Here is a 20,085-nt window from a genome sequence, read left to right on the forward strand (position 1 = left end):
TATATTCCCTGCAAGAAGTGGGGTGAGGGGATGCACTATAAAAGGAAGGGGTTGTCCTACTTATCAAATGGTACTGAGAAGACAGATTGAAAGGATAGGTTATGGATAAGTACAATAAATCAGTACTTAAACTAACGAATAACGTAGCATACAGCGAAAATATTCCTCTGAAACCAAGGAAACATAAATCCCATCTGCCGGCCGGAGTGGCCGTGCGGTTCTAGGCGCTACAGTCTGGAACCGAGCGACCGCTACGGTCGCAGGTTCGAATCCTGCCTCGGGCATGGATGTGTGTGATGTCCTTAGGTTAGTTAGGTTTAATTAGTTCTAAGTTCTAGGCGACTGATGACTTCAGAAGTTAAGTCGCATAATGCTCAGAGCCATTTGAACCATAAATCCCATCTAAACGATTAAGACAGAAACTACGTGCTGCAAAGTTTAAAATAGCCCTGCGCTGGCTTATCGAAAGACAGGTGTAAGATATCGCCATTCAGAGAGACAACTTAGCTGTAACGCATTCCACTTCTGCCAACAGAAAGCAGATGCTGGATAACGCAATAATAATGTATCTTTCCAGACGTATATTACACCAGTAGACCTTCGACAGTTTGGAAGTTGTGTCATAAATGACACTTTGAATTTTCCAACAGTTTTGCTTACAATAATTCGCAAACTGCTTTTTGCTAAAATTATGCAAAGACATTCTGTAACTAGTCTCGATATGGAGTGTAGGTTCTTTGACTTCTCTCTCTCTCTCTCTGAAAAGTTGCAACGGTAAAGTGTAGGACGGAACGGGTAACATGAGGGCTGCGTTACCTCTTACCTCGTCCAAAGATAATGCCACAGAGACCTGAAGTTACTTGCTATGTAAACCAGAGGTGATCATGTAGCCAATGACAGACGCCCCATACCATCACGACAGGTGCAGGGTCCTCATGACAATGACGAACGCATCTGACAAAGTTCGTTCTCCTTTGGAGTGCCCACAGACAGATACGTATATTGTGATTCTATACAAAGGACAAGAACTCTCCGAAAAAAAGAACACGACGTTGTGCTGTCATTTCCTAGTCCATGTTGTCGTTAGTCGCACCACAGTCGGTACACTCCTGTCGGCTTCAGCGTCAAAGCAAGCCGCAACGGTGGTAGCCGTGTTTACAGTACGTGATTCTCTACACATCGTCGCACTACAGTAGTAGATGCTTGTCTTGCTGCAAAAAATTGAATTCAAGGCTCACGGTACGTCAGGCGGCCGTACGCTTTTGTACAGCCGAGCGAGCTATACACTAAGGTGACAAAAATCATGGGATACCTCCTAATATGGTGTCGGACCTCCTTTTGTCAGGCGCAGTGCGGCAGATCGGCGTGGCATGGGCTCAACAAGTCACTGAGAGTCCCCTGCAGCAATATTGATCCATGTTGTCTCTATAGCCGTCCATAATTGCGAAAGCGTTACCGGTGTAGGATTTTGTGTCTCGATTATGTCCCATAAATGTTCGATGGGATTCACGACGGGTGATCTGGGTGGCCAAATCATTCACTCGAGTTGTCCAGAATGTTCTTCAAACCAATAGCGAACAACTGTGGCCCAATGACATGGCGCATTGTTATCCATAAAAATCCCGTCGTTGTTTGAGAACATGAATGGCTGCAGATGGTCTCCAAGTAGCCGAACATACCCGTTTCCAATCAATGATCGGTTCAGTTCGACCAGAGGACCCAGTCCATTCCACGGGAACGCATCCCACATTCATGGCTTTGGGTGGTCTACAGCACTCGAACCCTACCATCGGCTCTTACTAACTGAACTCGGGCCTCATCTGACTAGGTCATGGTTTACCTGTTGTCTGGAGTCCAACCGATATGGCCATGAGTCCAAGAGAGGCGGTGCAGGTGAAGTCGTGATGCTAGCTACTACCATAGCCCATTAACACCAAATTTCGTTGCACTACCCTAACGGATACGTTCGTCGTACGCCTCACATTGATTTCTGCTGTTATTTCATGCAGTGTAACTTGTCTGTTAGCACTGACAACTCTAAGCAGACATCGCTCAAAATGGTTCAAATGGCTCTGAGCACTATGGGACTTAACTTCTGAGGTCATCAGTCCCCTAGAACTTAGAACTGCTTAAACCTAAATAACCTAAGGACATCATACACATCCATGCCCGAGGCAGGATTCGAACCTGCGACCGTAGCGGTCGCTCGGCTCCAGACTGTAGCGCCTAGAACCGCACGGCCACTCCGGCCGGCACAGACGCCGCTGCTCTCGCTCGTTAAGTGAAGGCCGTCGGCCAGTGCGTTGTCCGTGTATAGAGGTAATGCCTGGAATCTGGTATTCACGGCACACTCTTGACACTGCGGACATCGGAATATTGAATTCCCTAACAATTTCTGAAATGGAATGACCCATGCGTCTAGCTCCAACTATCATCCCACGCTCAAAGTCTGTTAATTCCGTCGAGCTGCCATAATCACGTCGGACACCTTTCACATGAATCAGCTGAGTACAAATGACAGCTGTGCCAATGCACTATTCTTTTATACCTTGTGTACGCGATACTATCGCCATCTGTATATGTGCATATCGCTATCCCACAACTTTTATTACCTCAGTGTGTCTATCCCTCTCGCGCTAGTCGCGTGAAACGGTTGAGATTCTGCATGACGTTGATAGTGGCCCTCCGGAGCCCATCGACTCAACATTCGCACAACACAGGCAGCAATATCTATACCTACATCTACATACACACTCCGCAATCCACCATACGGTGCGTGGCGGAGGGTACCCCGTACCACAACTAGCATCTTCTCTCCCTGTTCCACTCCCAAACAGAACGAGGGAAAAATGACTGCCTGTATGCCTCTGCACGAGCCCTAATCTCTCTTATCTTATCTTTGTGGTCTTTCCGCGAAATATAAGTTGGCGGCAATAAAATTGTACTGTAGTCAGCCTCAAATGCTGGTTCTCTAAATTTCCTCAGTAGCGATTCACGAAAAGAACGCCTCCTTTCCTCCAGAGACTCCCACCCTAGTTCCTGAAACATTTCCGTAACACTCGCGTGATGATCAAACCTACCAGTAACAAATCTAGCAGCCCGCCTCTGAATTGCTTCTATGTCCTCCCTCAATCCGACCTGAGAGGGATACCAAACGCTCGAGCAGTACTCAAGAATAGGTCGTATTAGCGTTTTATAAGCGGTCTCTTTTACAGATGAACCACATCTTCCCAAAATTCTACCAATGAACCGAAGACGACTATCCGCCATCCCCACAACTGCCATTACATGATTGTCCCACTTCATATCGGTCTGCAACGTTACGCCCAAATATTTAATCGACGTGACTGTGTCAAGCGCTACATTACTAATGGAGTATTCAAACATTACGGGATTCTTTTTCCTATTCATCTGCATTAATTTACATTTATCTATATTTAGAGTTAGCTGCCATTCTTTACACCAATCGCAAATCCTGTCCAAGTCATCTTGTATCGTGGAATGAGAAACCGCAGTCTCGACAGGCGATGATGCTGCTTCTGTCTAAATCCGATACAGAATGTAGATGACGTTATACCTACCTACTTTGGGCAGTTTCACTGAAATTTACATAACCAACCGCATATCTCACTTCTCGCCTGTTTGCCGTTTCTTGTATTCCGCCTTCGTGGTGTTGCAGTTTTAATGATCAACACTGTTCATTAGTTTTATACGGAAACTGTGAATAAACGTAGGCACAGTGACCTTGTGTGAGGAGTGTTGTCAAGCAAATGTGCTTGTCAGAGTTTAATTCATGTGTATTGGCGTTGGGACACCTGTGCAGAAGCAATCCACTTCTAAGAGTACGCTGTTATTATCCCCATCCCTCTCTTCCTCCCTGATTCTTGGGTGTAAACACGACGATGCTGTTTCCCTGTCCCTGTCTTCGATTCACTTTGCGGCTGGATTGTATATATTCAATTCATACGCATATTTCCTCTTCTACTAAATACTCTCTACAATTTATTTAAAAATGTCTTGTAGCTTACAGCGCGATGCAACCATTTCGACGTATCGTCTACATCTACATTTATACTCCGCAAGCCACCCAACGGTGTGAGGCGGAGGGCACTTTACGTGCCACTGTCACTACCTCCCTTTCCTGTTCCAGTCGCGTATGGTTCGCGGGAAGAACGACTGCCGGAAAGCCTCCGTGCGCGCTCGAATCTTTCTAATTTTATATTCGTGATCTCCTCGGGAGGTATAGGTAGGGGGAAGCAATATATTCGATACCTCATCCAGTAACGCACCCTCTCGAAAACTGGACAGCAAGCTACACCGCGATGCAGAGCGCCTCTCTTGCAGAGTCTGCCACTTGAGTTTGCTAAACATCTCCGTAACGCTATCACGCTTACCAAGTAACCCTGTGACGAAACGCGCCGCTCTTCTTTGGATCTTCTCTATTTCCCTGTCAACCCGACCTGGTACGGATCCCACACTGATGAGCAATACTCAAGTATAGGTCGAACGAGTGTTTTGTAAGCCACCTCCTTTGTTGATGGACTACATTTTCTAAGGACTCTCCCAATAAATCTTAAACTGGCATCCGCCTTACCAACAATTAATTTTATATGATCATTCCATTTCAAATCGTTCCGTACGCATACTCCCAGATATTTTACAGAAGTAACTGCTACCACTGTTTGTTCCGCTATCATATAACCATACAATAAAGGATCCTTCTTGCTATGTATTCGCAATACATTACAGTTGTATATGGTAAAGGTTAGTTAACACTCCCTGCACCAAGTACCTATCCGCTGCAGATCTTCCTGGATTTCGCTGCAGTTTTCTAATGCTGCAACTTCTCTGTATACTACAGCATCATTCGCGAAAAGTCGCATGGAACTTCCGACACTATCTACTAGGTCATTTATATATATTGTGAAAAGCAATGGTCCCATAACACCACCCTGTGGTACGCCAGAGGTTACTTTAACGTCTGTTGACGTCTCTCCATTGAGAACAAGATGCTGTGTTCTGTTTGCTAAAAACTCATCAATCCAGCCACACAGCTGGTTTGATATTCCGTAGGCTCTTACTTTGTTTATCAGGCGACAGTGCGGAACTGTATCGAACGCCTTCCGGAAGTCAAGGAAAATGGCATCTACCTGGGAGCCTGGACGTAATATTTTCTGGGTCTCATGAACAAATAACGCGAGTTGGGTCTCACACGATCGCTGCTTTCGGAATCCACGTTGATTCTGGGTTTCCAGAAATGTTCTAAAATTGTACAACAGATCGATTTCAGAGACATAGGCCTATAGTTTTGCGCATCTGTTCGACGACCCTTCTTGAAAACTGGAACTACCTGTGCTCTTTTGCAATCATTTGGAACCTCCCGTTCCTCTAGAGACTTGCGGTACACGGCTGTTAGAAGGGGGGCAAGTTCTTTCGCGTACTCTGTGTAGAATCGAATTGGTATCCCGTCAGGTCCAGTGGACTTTCCTCTGTTGACTGATTTCAGTTGCTTTTCTGCCTGTCAGTACTGCTGTTTACTTATTCAAGGAGTTTCTCATTTGACATTCATGCTTTTCCAGAAAAAAACTAATGGTTCAAATGGCTCTGAGCACTATGGGACTCAACTGCTGAGGTCATTAGTCCCCTAGAACTTAGAACTAGTTAAACCTAACTAACCTAAGGACATCACAAATATCCATGCCCGAGGCAGGATTCGAACCTGCGACCGTAGCGGTCTTGCGGTTCCAGACTGCAGCGCCTTTAACCGCACGGCCATTTCGGCCAAAAAAACTAAATCCGTTGTGATGACTGTCATCAGTGTTCGTAGACAAATCTAACCAGTCCACCACAGATGCCACCGAATCATCATTCTGAGCTATACGATACCCACCCGCATAGCCGTGCGCGTTTCAGAGCAGCTTACGGGATGGGGAGTTGCGCCGCCCCCCCCCCCCCCCCCCCCCCAATCGAAACTGCCGGTGGATTAACCACGGGGGTCGGTGTGCCGGCCAGCCTGGATGTGGTTTTTAGGCGGTTTCCCACATTCGAGTAGGTAAATAACAGGCTGGTACCCAAGTCCCACCTGAGTTACACGAATCGCAAATATTCAGAAAATTTTCTCACTCTTTCACATAGATAATACTGGACGCAGATACTTATGGTACGCATATTCTCTCCCGGGGGACAACGGGCGGCAGAAGGGCACCCGACCACCTCTTAAATTAACCATGCCAAGTTCATAGTAACCATTCCGACCTTGTGTAGATGTGAGAAAAAGACAAAGTAAAAAAAGAAAACAAGGAGATTCTGAGCTACGTGATCTTCTGACCAGCCATGCTCAAATTACTGCAAAATTTTACCATGGGTTGACACAAATCTAATTAGCTCTTATACCCCACCGAATTTTATAACGAATTTCCGAGCGAATATCGCCGACAACTGGAATCAGCGCGGTCCTATATATGTGCGAGAGCATTATGCGATGGATTACAATATTGATCAGCGGACACGGATCAGTTCTCGGCACGACTCAACTTCTTAAACAGTCTTAATAAGGGACGACAGCCTCGCTTTCATCCGCGAGCAGGCTTAAAATAGTCTCTGCCCGGTAATAAATGCCCTACGTTCAGAAAAAATGCAAATCCGACAACATGTACACCGCTAACAGTCACTGTATCATCTCCAGCCGGTTTCTTGATATTTCAGGAGAAACCTCTGCGCAGGCAAAATAGTATAAAGTTCAAAGCTACCTAGGTCGAGGTTCATATCAAAGTCAAAAGAATTCAAGTTTCTACAGGATCAAACACAGTTCATTAGTACTAATATTACTGAATCCGAAACAATTTCCTGATGCTCTACAAAATATTATTTACTTAGTCACGAAGCGACATTTGGCTTCTTAGGAAAGTGACATTCACGCTTTGCAGGACATCTGTTAACAGAAAGCCACCCATACGATATAGGCTGTGGAAATATTTGAAATCAATAAACATATGACAGTTTTAAATAACTAAACTCAATTTTCTTTTTCCAGTTCGTTAAATTTATTTTCAGTTATGCAAATATTATATTATAATTGTAAATTTAACTTTATTTCAACCACTCGCTAACAGCTAGTACACCTGTCTCCATTAACAGCACTTTCCTGGAAAATGTTGTCTTCCTGCAAGACTTCTCATTTCGTTATTTCAGTTGGATTAGCTTCAGTGGCATCAAATGGGCGATGAAATCAATAAAGAAGCAACAACATGAAATAACCGTGACATGGCACTCATAAATTTCAAACACCTATGTGATGAATATGTTGGGGCTAATGGAAGTTCGAGTCATACCTGGACTTCCTGTTTTTCGTGAGAAACTTGCCCTAACCATCAGGATCTCTGAGTAGGTTTCCCTGGCTTCTTTAATGCATTATTATTATTATTTACTATTTAATGGTAATGGAAGAACGGCTAAGTCCCTAACCGCAGTAGGTTTGGAAACCAATATGAGGGGTAGTCATAAAGTTTTAATTATCACCTCAAAAAAATTAAGTTACGTAATCCATTAGTTTGTGGTATGTGTCTGCAGTCCTGGTACATACTGAAATCACCGCGCCATAGTACAGCTGCACTCCTCTAGGGAAGCCAAAACGAAATGACACAGTCCATTTCCATCTTATCAATGGGTGCGCCATCTCGATTTGGCACCTCTAGTGGCGTGCAATGGTATTGCGGCGAGCAGATTTCAGTGTGTGCTACGAGTATGTACGTGCATCGCAATCAGAATCCAAAAAACTAAAAATAAAAAAAAAATGTTAAGTAGCCTATATACTATCTGGGTATAATTCAGTGGTTATAATTAAACTGACTGCTGCATTTTAATTATATTCTGAGTGCTGAAATGTAGGCTGTGTACATCGCAGGACGCTGAAGCATCGTACGTATGCTCATAGATCGGTGCGCTCGTGGAGTATGATGAAGATTAATAGTTTCACTTTCTGCCACCAGGTGAAATCATAGCTGCTGATCGGGAGACCATAATGAATGCATGTTGTAACATGTGACCATATCCTGGTAAAAGTGCCAGAACCACCGTTATATGCTTGATCGTTCCTAGCCTTTTCCTGCATTCACGCCACATTCTGACTGCTTACAGTGCCATATTTTCACCTGGTGGTGGACAGTGAAACTATAGTTTTTCAGTATATTCTCCTTGGGCACCAATTAATGAACATACATGCGATGTTTCAGAGGCCTGCGATAAATACAGCCCACGCTGTAGCACTCGAAACACTGTCAGTTTAATTATAATTGCCTAGTACATTCAAAAAAAAAAAAAAATACAACATAAAAAACTAAATAACCTTAGTCCATACTCTCAAAGACATACAAACCCCTCAAATTGTGAAACTGATATAATTCGACATCACAGGTCTATGCACCAACACATAAGTTGCAGAAAAAAACAAATACAATAAAAAATAACATTCTTCAACACAGAAAAATATCTATCATGGCAACCCACGAATTCATATCTCTTCTAACACTTACACTCTCTCAACATTAATTTGAATTTAATAAGAAATTTTATGCACAAACAGATGGGGTTGCAATGGGCAACAGTATAGCACAAACGATTGCAGACGTATTTATAAATACACTTGAAGACAAATTTTTTAGTTTCAACAGTCACTTATCGGGAAAAATTATACACTAAAGGGTCAAAGAAACTGGTACACCTGCCTAATATCGTGTAGCTCCCCCCACGAGCATGAAGAAGTGACGCAACCCGACATGGCATGGACTCGACCGATTTCTCAAGTAGTGCTGGAGGGAATTGACACCATGAATCATGCAGGGCTGTCCATAGATCCGTAAGAGTACGAGGGGGTGGAGATCTCTTCTGAACAGCACGTTGCAAGGCATCCTAGATATGCTCAATAATATTCATGTCTGGGGAGTTTGGTGGCCAGCAGAAGTGTTTAAACTCAGAAAAGTGTTCCTGGAGCCACTCAGTAGCAATTTTGAGCGTGTGAGTTGTCGCATTGTCCTGCTGGAATTTCCCAAGTCGGTCGGCATGTACAATGGATGCAGGTGATCAGACACGTGCTTACATACGTGTCATTTGTCACATTCGTATCTAGACGTATCAGGGGTCCCATATCACTCCAACATCACACACCCCACGCCATTACAGTCTCCTGCTGACATGCAGGGTCCATGGATTCATGACGTTGTCTCCAATCCCGTACACGTCCATATAATTTGGAACGAGACTCATATGACCAGGTAACAGCTTTCCAGTCATCAACAGTCCAATGTCGGTGTTGACGGGCCCAGGTGAGCTATAAAGCCTTGTGTCGTGCAGACATCAAGTGTACACGAGCAGGCCTTTGGCTCCAAAAGCCCGTACCGATGATGTTTCGTTGAATGGTTCGCACGCTGACACTTGTTGATGGCCCAACATTGAAATCTGCAGCAATTTGCGGAAGGATTGCATTTCTGTCATGTTGAACAATTCTCTTCAGTCGTCGTCGGTCCCGTTCTAGCAGAATCTTTTTCTGGCCGCAGGGATGTCGGAGATTTGATATTTTACCGGATTCCTGATATTCACGGTACACTCGTGAAATGGTCATATGGAAAAATCCCCACTTCACCGCTACCTCGGAGATGCTGTGTCCCATCGCTCGTGCACCGACTATAACACCACGTTCAAACTCACTTAAATGTTGGTAACCTGCCATTGTAACCGCAGTGACCGATATAACAACTGCGCCAGATACATGTTGCTTATACAGGCGTTGCCGACCGCAGCGACATATTCTGCCAGTTTACGTATCTCTGTATTTGAATACGCATGCCTGTACCAGTTTCTTTGCCACTTCAGTGTATATTACTACAGATAAGTACTGGACATCCTATTGCTAATAAATTGTATCACTGCTGATGTCCAAGAAATATACCAAAAATTTTCACAGCTGACATCCAAAAATAAACTTTGCCACAGGAACTGAAACCAACTTCATTTATTTTCTTGACCTAAAAATAAAAAAATAAGAAATATACAGATAAGCAAACACTACAACATGATTAGCAAAAATCGTTGTCTTCTGAATGCACATAAATATGCATTTTTCAGATCAGTGATCAACAGAACTGTAAATTTGCCACTCGACCAACATGCAATACAAAAATAAATGCACGCACAGCAAAAAATTTCCACCCAAATATAGTGCTCAGAATGTACAAGCTACAAACATAACTTAAAATTACAAACCATACATAAGGATACAACACTGAAAAAAGAACCTAAAACTATCACAAAAATAACACATGTGTCAACGAAATATCTAGGTCACATAACGAAGAAAATGAACGAAATTTTACATAAGACAAATGGAAAATTAGCGTTTCGCACGACCAGTAATCTGAAAACACGAATAAGATCAGGCAACGCCAAAATCTCAGAATTTTCGAACTCAGTAGTCTATAAAATTCCTTGTGAATACTTTACGTAATTCTGCACCAGGCAAACAGGAAGAAACATCAACATTATGTTGAAAGAACGTATGACACCATGCGAAAGCAATTGATCAACTTTCTACCCACATCTTAAGAATGAAAACCACAAAGCAGAGCACATGAAAACCCTGTACAAAATTGGAAAAATTTGAGATATATACACATACGAAAATTTTTCCACACGACTTCCTACATGAACAAATTGCCATGAAACCCAAGCCCTACTTGGAAGATTTTCTTGTAATTTTCGACCACGAGAAAGGATGAACATATCAAATCATTGATAACACATATACAATAAATTCTTAACCAAATAATATCTCTGCAACAAACACAGCATCCCTGACTTTCAAAGATGAAAAATATGCAAAAATACTGCACCTAAGGATCCCAACTGTCAGACAGCTGTCAAACAATTATCATGAAAATTTTGGTATTATAAAGAATGCGTGATTATAATAATATTATTTCATAACAGACAGCTCACAGTTGGCCTGTGGATCGCATATGATCGTCAAATCCTCCTAAACCTAAGCAAAAATGTATTTTATAAAAATGACGTTATAGACGTATATACGACTCACTATTCACGACATCCACTATAGTACACGTGAAAATGGCATTGTAAACCGAAACAGGCAGCCTTGTTGCGTAGAGACCTCTAAATACAAACAAATAAAGATTACATTGCGGCTACTGGAATTGACTTTTTATAAAATATCATATGTTTCGATTTAGCTCATGCTGCAGACTCTACTATCAAAAAACCAAACAAATAAACTACATAACTTCATTTCTTCGAGGTGATGACTGAAACTTAAGCACTACTCCTCCTATTTATGAAGCCGTGTGAGAGGAGTGTCCCGCACTTACACGCAGAGTAAGGATAGGTAGGTAACTCAACATCTTCCAGGCTGCAGACAGAGTGTGTGTACGGATAATTATTCCTACGCACTCTCATCTCAACAGACTTTACTGGTGTCACTTCAGTTGAGGAGTACGTTTCCAGGTGATGCGTTAGTTCATAATTCGCGCCACCAATACACACCCACATTTACGTTTCCCCTAACATGTCTTCACCACCGCTTAGTACTGAAGATTCTTCTGCGCATGCGCCAACCGAGTCGCTCAGTGCTGCCATCTATGAAAAATATGCTTAACTCCAATTTGAATTGTCCTCATAACTGCACTGGAAATTAATGATATAAAACGAAACTGATTTCGAGGAACGGGTGCGCCCTGTCGCCTGGTGCAAGAAATTCCCGTAGACGTGACAGAGAAGCGAGTAACGAATAGTGCGCCAGCGGACTTACCGGAGCGGCGGCAGGCAGTGGGACTGCCTAACCGCTTGCCGCGCTACCTTCCCACTGGCGCGCGCAAGTTACACGTGATTGGAGTTGAGTGGCGCAGGCGCCTGCCTCACACAGCATTACGTGCGCCAGCTGTGTCTCCAGGTTGCGCAACCCTTGTGTATACTACCACGCTACTGACTGCCGTACAGGTCGTCGGACAGTAGGTTCCCGTTGGCACTCCATCGAAATACACAGAGCCGTTGATAGTTGATCTTACGCCCCTGACAGAACTGCCAAGGCTGCGCCGCCCCCCCCCCCCCCCCTTTTCCCTCCCCGGCCGTAACGCTACCTTCCTGCAGTTTTTTTTACGCAGTTTTAGCAGACTTTATAATCTTGTCAGTTGGTTTAATAAAAGAAACGTTGTTGTAAAATATTGTTTAAATGAACTGTATTCATTAAAAGTATTGCACACAACGAATGAAGTGTAAGTTGCAGTAAATGTATATGTATATTACTAAACGACTATCCCGGAAACCGGAACCCAACCAATTTGCAGGTTGCCTCTCTAACATCTACCAGGGGTTCAAAAATTTGATTTTCAATATTTCACCTAGTCACTTAAAAAATTTAAAATGCTTTAATACTCATTAAAATGTATAATCTTATGTTAAAAGTTTAACATATTAAGCCACGTTAGAAACTGTGTATATGTCTCGAGGCAAGGGAATTGAAGGTACGTAAATGCCCGGACATATTCATCCAGTGATTGAGAATTGGCGATTTCTCACAAACTTTACATATAATCATATAATTTAAAATGAGGAGCGCCAGAACAATACCCGATATATCCACTTTTGCTGTATTCGCGTGTTTGAGCTGTAGGGGGGGGGGGGGGGGGAGATACGGGAGTAATAATAAATGCTGCCACAAAATAATATTCAGCACAACTTAACATCAAGTGTTTTATGGTGCGTTTCTTCTTTTTATAGCTTGTTGAGCCATTTAGAGATCACTATTTGTTACTGTTTGTATTAACAGGAAATGCGGATTTATCGGTTTTTGTTCCGGCGCTCCTCAAATCTTTTTGAACTTCTCCTCGCAGACAATCCCCACAAAATGATGAAAGGAAAAAAGTTCATCACTACATTTCCGCTGTTCATGCAGTAAAACGGTAGTATCAGGTATGACGTTTTAATTTATTACTTCTTTAGTACGAACGCTATTCGCAACACAGTTTGCAGACATTATTCACATACACCACTGAATGTACCTGCAAAATTATATTTTTGTACGACAGATAGTTCAGGCGATATGGCATCATAAACATTGAGATGCGTGATAAAAAAGCTTCCGCTTAAAATATAGCGCAAATTTCCCAGTTTATATTCATGTAGTGTTTCATAATGAGAGCACTTAACGACTTATGACAACTTTAAGCATAATTTCAAAACTTTTTTAAAATTTTCTAGCTTACATACTTAACGCAATTATTTAACACATTACCTCATTTGTAATCAGAGGTTCGAAAGGGTTCTATATATGGTAGTTCGATTCCTTAAGGAATCTGGGTTTTACTGGTAAATTACTAATTGTATAGACTTCCTAGATAAACTGAAAGTAACGTAAGACCTATATATTATTTTTTGGCTGCTACTATACCTTGATTTTAGTATGACGTATAATAAAGAACAGATTTTACCTGAACCTCATAAATTATTAATAGTGCATAAATTATTAATTAGAAAATACATAAAATAGGCTATAATTAAAAGTTGCGAAAATATAGAGGGGCATTCAATAAGTAACGCAACACACATATTTTTTGAAAGCAGGTTGGTTTTATTCAGGATTGCTATGCACTATGTTATTCCCCACTCTTTTGGCTACAAAACTCTATTTTTCAACGTAATCTACGTTCCGTGCGACTGCCTTACACCACCTTAATGGAAGAGCCTCCGCATGGTAGGCCTCTACAGATCGACGTCAGAGCCATCATCAATACTACTGGCCATTAAAATTGCTACACCACGAAGATGACGTGCTACAGACGCAAAATTTAACCGATAGGAAGAACATGCTGTGATATGCAAATGATTAGCTTTTCAGAGCATTCACACAAGGTTGGCGCCGGTGGCGACACCTACAACGTGCTGACTTGAGGAAAGTTTCCAACCGATTCCTCATACACAAACAGCAGTTGACCGGCGTTGCCTGGTGAAACGTTGTTGTGATGCCTCGTATAAGGAGGAGAAATGCGTACGATCACGTTTCCTACTTTGATAAAGGTCGGATTGTAGAATATCGCGATTGCGGTTTATCGTATCGCGACATTGCTGCTCGCATTGGTCGAGATCCAATGACTGTTAGCAGAATATGGAATCGGTGGATTCAGGAGGGTAATACGGAACGCCGTGCTGGATCCCAACGGCCTCGTATCACTAGCAGCCGAGATGACAGGCATCTTATCCGCATGGCTGTAACGGATCGTGCAGCCTCGTCTCGATCCCTGAGTCAACAGATGGGGACGTTTGCAAGACAACAACCATCTGCACGAACAGTTAGACGACGCTTGCAGCAGCATGGACTATCAGCTCGGAGACCATGGCTGCAGTTACCCTTGACACTGCAGCACAGACAGGAGCGCCTGCGATGGTGTACTCAACGACGAATCTGGGTGCACGAATGGCAAAAGGTCATTTTTTCGGATGAATCCAGGTTCTGTTTACAGCGTCATGATGGTCGCATCCGTGTTTGGCGACATCACGGTGAACGCACATTGGAAGCGTGTATTCGTCATCGCCATACTGGCGTGTCACCCGGCGTGATGGTATGGGGTGCCATTGGTTACACGTCTCGGTCTCCTATTGTTCGCATTGACGGCAGTTTGAACAATGGACGTTCCATTTCAGATGTGTTGCGACCCGTGACTCTACCCTTCATTAGAATCCTGCGAAACCCTACATTTCAGCAGGATAATGCACGACCGCATGTTGCAGGTCCTATACGGGCCTTTCTGGATACAGAAAATGTTCGACTGCTGCCCTGGCCAGCACATTCTGCAGATATCTCACCAATTGAAAACGTCTGGTCAATGGTGGCCGAGCAACTGGTTCGTCACAATACGCCAGTCACTACTCTTGATGAACGGCGGTATCGTGTTGAAGCTGCATGGGCAGCTGTACCTGCACATGCCATCCAGGCTCAATTTGAGTCAATGCCCAGGCCTATCAAGGCCGTTATTACGGCCAGAGGTGGTTGTTCTGGGTACTGATTTCTCAGTATCTATGCACCCAAATTGCGTGAAAATGTAATCACATGTCAGTTCTAGTATAACATATTTGTCCAATGAATGCTCGTTTATCATCTGCATTTTTTCTTGGTGTAACAATTTTAATGGCCAGTAGTGTACGTACTGCTTCCTGCGAAGTGCATCGTTCATTGGGCCAAACAGATGGAAACTGGAAGGTGCGAGGAAAGGGCCGTACGGTGGATGAGGAAGAACAGTCCAGTGAAGTTTTGTGAACTCCTCTGGGGAGCGCAGATTTGTGTGAGGTCTTGCGTTGTCACGGAGAAGTTCGTTTGCATTTCTGTGGCGACGAACACATAGCAAGAGAGACAGCCGTGTGCTGCGGGTCGGCACACGGGAGATCGCACAGGCTTGCGTGGCGCTGTTGCGATGTTGACAGGCGCCTCGCGTAACGACTCACCGTGCTTTTGTTCACTGCCAGAAGTTATAAAATAAATGTCGTGTGATTAGGGCCTCCCGTCGGGTAGACCGTTTACCAGGTGCAAGTCTTTCGATTTGACGCCACTTCGGCGATTTGCACGTCGATGGGGATGAAATGATGATGATTAGGACAACACAACGCCCAGTCCCTGAGCGGAGAAAATCTCCTACCCAGCTGGGAATCGAACCCGGGCCCTTAGGATTGACAGTCTGTCGCGCTGACCTTTTTTTCCGATATAGTTCGTTGCGTTCTTCTGGGCGGACGTCACAAGACATCCGTTCAAGTTGATCGTTGTATCCTTGGCTCAGTTTTTCTTATCACAGAGAGCACGCAGCCCTCTGACCGAACACGCTGAGCTAACGTGCCGGCTACCACTCTGCTACCGGGGGCGGAGGCCAGCAGTTATGAATATCTGCGATGCTCTTGTTTTCCGCCAAAAGAAACTCAATTACAACTCAGTGCTTGGAACACACCTCCGTTACAGACGTCATTTTGAAGGCCACGTATAGCGCCACCACCTGTCACAACTTCTTGAAACTATAGGGCTGAAGCGGAATATTCCACGATGTCCCATAACAAACCACGATGTCCTATAGCAAATTCTACATTTTTTCAAGCGAAACTGACAGAGAAAAAAAAGTGATGTATTACTTCGTGGACGCCCCTCGTATCTTTCCAGGAATAGTGTTTTTATTGTAATTTTACTTTGCATTTTCTTGCAAACTATTGCTTACATTATTGATATCAAGTTTAGCAGCTGCATCGCATTCTGTCGACAAGACAGTCAAATTTCTTTCGCGCTAAAACACACAACACTTGCTTGAGCACTGAAGGCGATGACCAATGGCAAAACATACGTTTGTTTGCAGGAAGGTTGAACTTAAATGATTAGTGTATAATTGTCTATAGCCACAATGACCAACAACTCACTTAACATTATTGATCAGCCTTCAGTCCGGAACCGCGCTGCTGCTACGGTCGTAGGTTCGAATCCTGCCTCGGGAGTGGATGTGTGTGATGTCCTTAGGTTAGTTAGGTTTAAGTAGTCCTAAGTCTAGGGGACTAATGACCTCAGATGTTAAGTCCCGCCGGCTGGAGTGGCCGAGCGTCTCTAGGCGCTTCAGTCTGGAACCGCGCGACCGCTACGGTCGCAGGTTCGAATCCTGCCTCGGGCATGGATGTGTGCGATGTTCTTAGGTTAGTTAGGTACAAGTAGTTCTAAGATCTAGGGGACTGATGACCTCAGAAGTTAAGTCCCATAGTGCTCAGAGCCATTTGAACCATTTTGAAGGCTTATTATCGAATTATTATTGATTTGCGTCGCAGATCGTACAACCAAAACTTGGGAGCTGCAAAAGCACTGGCTGGGGGGGGGGGGGGGGGGGCGGGGGGCAAATAAATTACACAATTATCCTCTCCACCTTGCTTCCAGTCTTCAGCCAACAGAAACTGCCAAAAATTGAAAGTATATCGTCAGACAGCACATTTATTCAAATGGTTCAAATGGCTCTAAGCAGAGTGGGACATCTGAGGTCATCAGTCCCCTAGACTTACAACTACTTAAACCTAACTAACCTAAGGAGAAACACACATCCACGACCGAGGCAGGATTCGAACCTGCGACCGTAGTAGCAGCGCGGTTCCGCACTGAAACGCCTTGAAATGCTCGGCCACTGCGGCCGGCTGCACATTTATTCAATACCTGCTCTCCGACGTTTGAGACCCTACAGTGCCGTACCGAAACAGCATCAAGAATTCCATTGTTGAAAACGTGCGAGTTGTGTAGCTGGCAGCTGTGTGAAACAGACACAGTGTTGTCACATTAACCACGTTATAATGACAGACGTCTGTCCGGTGGCTGTCGTTTATTTGTGATGCCGCTTGGATCAAATGACTCTATAAAAATGGTAATGTGACAACATTCTGCGTCAAGGGCGCCCACTCCGGTAGGCAAGGGAGAGCCGCCCTCCCTAACTCTCAAGATGAGGAAAAAATTACATGTAGTAAGGTGTTTTTACTTCAGGAAAATGATTTAGAAGCCAGTATTACGAAGGTCCTTAACAGAGACGGGTCTCGAACACTTTTGTGCTACAAGTCGCCATTCGTCTTCCAAAATATTAAAAGTACCCTGTTCCCCCAGGTCCAGCCCTCTCCCTAGAAACTATCGTATGAACGCCCTTGGTCTGCGTATATAGCCGCCAGCTGAGGGAAATGTTTCTTCTCCTAGACAGCGTACGTGTGGGAGAACCGACGTACCTCTTCCTGTTAATTCTTGAACCATATTTTTCTTGTAATTTTCCGTCAGTTTTTTGCCCCCTCTGTGCCTGCGACGCTGATGCACTTCTGTCTCGTTATCCCTTCTGTACGGCCTCGAACTGGATAGAATAACTTGTCATTTTCACTGTAGATGAAATACGACAAAATTATGGTTTGGTAAACGTCGTGATTATGACGACGCATGCGCTTCGAAATTAAAATCATTTCACACGCGACGTATCGGAACGTCAAAATATTCAAGAGTTCATTTCAGATGGCGGCATTCATACAGGCCGACAGCGGAACGTCAATGTCATGGTTTCTCCGGAAGAAAGTTTTGACGTTGACGTTGGTGAGGGGGACGTTCTCGTTGTCTGAGCAACATCCGAAATTAATGTATTTTCGTCGCACTCACTGATGCTATAATAATGGATTTCATGCTTCTGTGTCTTCGTGGCATTTATTTTAGTGGTTTGTTTTCGTATCGTGACGACTTGCATATTTTTGCCAATAGTGTTCCTCTACAAGACTGGACACATAACTGACAGCGAAAAAGTTTTAGGTTTTACATTACCTCGACAGATAAAAGCTTCTCGTATAGCCTATAGCGTGACGCGAAGCGCGCTAGCGTGGGAGACAAGAAGGTGAGCCACACCCGGATCGAATCAGCGCAGCGGATTTACGACTGTAGCTTGTTCACCGGCCAGTCTGCGGGTGGTTTTTAGGCGGTTTCCCAAATTCGTTTAGACTGGTCCCTACTTCCCGCCTCAAAAAATATAGTGCGCAAACGGTTCAAATACGATCACACACGGCACAAAGTTTGCACAATTCACAGAGAGATGGCGCGTAGTTTTTTCCTCCCTTAGGTAAGGACGATTGTGGCAAAAGTAAGGGCATCCGGCCGCAGAGGTAAATAAGGAAATTTCCCAAATCGTGAATACAGCGGAGCACGTACTAGATGGCATGAATGCTAACGACAAGAAAAGGATACCTGAACGGGGAAACAGCCTACACTGTGTATAAATAAGAAAATAAGTTGAAGAAGCAATTTTTATTAACTAATCCTTTTTAACAATAAAAAGCCAGATCAGTTTAAGTTGAAGAACGGTTATTTTGAACGTTATTTGGTAATTTTAAAAAACGCTATGGAAAGGTAGAAATGCTCTACGCCTTGCATTCAAAATATTGTTTGATGGGCATATCTCCTCTAGCAAATAGATGTCGCTGTTCTGCAATATTTGAATGACATTTTTTCTATTGTTTCCCTTCTCGGCAGTTTACCATACGAACTTTAACAAGAGCATCAGTCTTGAGGTTTGCTTTGGCCATTAATAAACTTTATCTTTGCTAGTTCCTTAATTCTAATACCATATTCCGGCTTTTTGTCCAACGAATGGTATCTCATAATCTGAATTTCACCGTTCAGTACTGGGCTAAGCGAAATGACGATGTGTTGACGTTCCGTATAGCGTGACCACGTCTCCATTTGACGGTGACATTTCCTGCCGTTCCGTTCTGTTGCCGTCTGATGTGAACCTGTCTTTGAGATTTCGTATGATGAAGCTAGGGTTATTAGGCGTCTGACTTTACTGGACATGTCCGGCATTTTGCGGCCGTGTCCGGCCAATTACATAAAAGTCGGAAATGTCCGGCTCTTGTCACGCTTTTTAGCGATGAAGTGGAGAATGCGCCAATAGGTCCCGATCCAACTAATGGCCTAAGTGCGAGGAATAAGTATCACGAGGAGAAGGTGATAATCTAATTGGAATTAACAATATTACTGAATATCTTTCCGTTTTCCGTCCCAAAAGAAGAGATATTTGTTTATTTTGATTAATGAAAAACTTTTAGTTTATTTTGATATAAGACTATCTTAGACAGAAGAATGAGGAATTAAGAAGATCTAGCACTTAGTTGCTATCACAATTGACAAATTATAAGGCTGTTTACCGACTGTTTTCTTATTTTAATCGCTTTTAATGTTGATCTACCACGACACTGACTGTAACTGAATATTAATAAGCTATTGAAAATATCTAAGTGACTGTTTTTGTTTAAAATTATTAAATTTATTAATTCGACTTTTAGGCAAAAATGTTTGGCAAAATATAAAGTCGGGACCCATATTATTATTTTGGACCTGGTAACCCTAGCTGCAATGCTTACTTGAAGAGAGCAGCACATCACAGCTTAAACGATAATTATATCCTTTTATTTTTTACGACGCAGTCACAAAAGCATTTCACTACGCTGTGAACAGTATGGACCAAACCAATGATTGCCATGAGACTGTCAGTAAATAAAAAA

General features: G+C 43.4%; 1 protein-coding gene across 2 annotated transcripts in view; it reads right to left on the minus strand.

Moving 5' to 3' along the window:
• LOC126249625 (1-acyl-sn-glycerol-3-phosphate acyltransferase alpha) overlaps positions 1 to 20,085 on the minus strand; it is a 716,534-nt gene that overhangs the window by 323,511 nt on the left and 372,938 nt on the right. The window contains exon 1 of one of the 2 annotated variants that reach the window (XM_049951297.1): positions 11,816 to 11,888. The exons of the other annotated variant lie outside the window; for it this stretch is intronic. The gene's annotated coding sequence lies outside the window, so the exon portion shown is untranslated. Of the gene's footprint in view, positions 1 to 11,815; positions 11,889 to 20,085 lie in introns of those variants that run through there. 2 annotated transcript variants of the gene reach the window in all.

Source organism: Schistocerca nitens, chromosome 3 (assembly GCF_023898315.1).
Source record: "Schistocerca nitens isolate TAMUIC-IGC-003100 chromosome 3, iqSchNite1.1, whole genome shotgun sequence".
In the NCBI taxonomy this organism is placed as follows: Eukaryota; Metazoa; Arthropoda; class Insecta; order Orthoptera; family Acrididae; genus Schistocerca; species Schistocerca nitens.